Raw genomic sequence first — 1,715 nt, forward strand, 5'->3', positions numbered from 1 at the left:
TACAGGGGAACCACCCAAATGGCAGTCCCCTTCAACAGGGGGGAGAAGAGGATGCAGTCATTAAAACTCCTTCTTCCTGCCCCAAACCAAGGAAAAGAACATCATCTCTCCTCAGTTTTCCTGGGCATGATGTCCGGAACCTGACATTTACCCAATCTGTCCAACTCAGTTCCTAACCAAAGCCAGAAGGTGCCCAAAGTTTTTGGGGGAGGGGAAGAGGCTAGCATGTTATCAAACAGATCTTTATTTGAAGTCATCATTGGTGCCGTTTCTTGCTGTTTATTTATTTGTTAGCCTGTTCTTCTAGTTGCATGACTAGACACAGGCCTTGAGAAGTGCCTAGCCTGCTTAGCCTACTGTGTCAGGGCAGATTCTGGCTTGTTCACAAAGGTCTCCAAGTCATTGTCTGGCTGATCTGTCATCTCAGAGAGCTCAAGCCAGCTTGGGCCTTGCTGTGTGATCTCCCTGAGCTCTTCCAGGGCCCTCTCTTCCAGCTCCCTGATCTGAGTCATGACTTCATTAAAGCTGGACATCTGGGAAGACAGCTCCTCTTCATTGCCAGCCAGAGAAGTCCCATTAGAGCTGGCTTCCATCACTTCAGTTTCCATCTGAACTGACTGCTCTCAACCGGGCCCACTGTGAGGGCTTAGCTCCTTGACTCTGTCTGTGTATCTCAGCATGTTGAACATTTATTCATAGGAGCTTATGCCTAGTGAGATCATGGTGGTCATGTAGGTCCTTGAGTTCTCTCCAATGAACGACGCCCTCAGCAGCTATGTCAGCTTGCTCTCACAGAATGGTGTATGAGCCTTGTTCTGTCCCAGAGCCCGGATACATTCCTTCAGAGGCAGGAGAGACTTGTTAATTTCTGCACTCTCCATGTGAGTCTGCCGGTCAGCACTAGACATGTCAGCCACTCGTTCATTCCCTGTCAGATCCACCAAAGAGAATTTGCCATGTAATCTCCCTTGAGCTCAAAGAAGAATCTGGAAGCAGGCGTGGGAGCAGGAGGAAATGGAGTTGGCAAATGTTTGTCCAGAAGTCCTGCAGGCACTGCCCATGTTGATCATCTTGACGACATCAGCAGCAGAGGTAACCAGATACTCCTGCAGTCCCACAGCCTGCAGTTGCTGCCTGCTGTCCTCCAGCACATGTAACTTGGCCTTTTGTTGAGCAGATCAAACACCTTCCCATTGTAGATCACGAAGAATGTCACATAAACTTCCAGGTTTAAGTTCCAGTATGGAGACTGATTCTTTAGAAGGAAGACATCCTGAGAAACCATTGTGTAGATCCCTTTGGATGTGTTCTGACTTTTACCAGACAAATCTCCTCCCATTGTATGCCTGTTCCCACTGCCTCTCTGTCCATAGGCAAATCATGTTGCTTTTCCCCCTTCAAAAATCGCCTGTGTCAGTGGCCTTGCTGTGAACCTGAGTCTGCTAAACTCTTGTGGGTGATGAGGTAGCTGATAAACCATTGGAAGGTGTAATCTCAGCACTAGGGAGGCTGAGGCAGGACTGTCATGGTTCAAGACCATCTGAGCAACACAGACAGGTCTAGGATAGCCTGGGCTACAGAATGATCTCTTGTCCCCCCAAAAAAATCAAAGAGAACTGCTTATAAACTATATTTAAAAGAGAGGTCATTGTCTCAGAAAAGTTTAACTGCACATTGTATATTGTGATAGGTTTGCAAGAAGTATGAGAATACTC

General features: G+C 47.4%; 1 pseudogene; it reads right to left on the bottom strand.

Annotated features, from left to right (window-relative positions):
• On the bottom strand, window positions 260-1,435 carry Gm6785 (predicted gene 6785; annotated as a pseudogene).

Source organism: Mus musculus, chromosome 14, assembly GCF_000001635.26.
Source record: "Mus musculus strain C57BL/6J chromosome 14, GRCm38.p6 C57BL/6J".
Taxonomy (NCBI): Eukaryota; Metazoa; Chordata; class Mammalia; order Rodentia; family Muridae; genus Mus; species Mus musculus.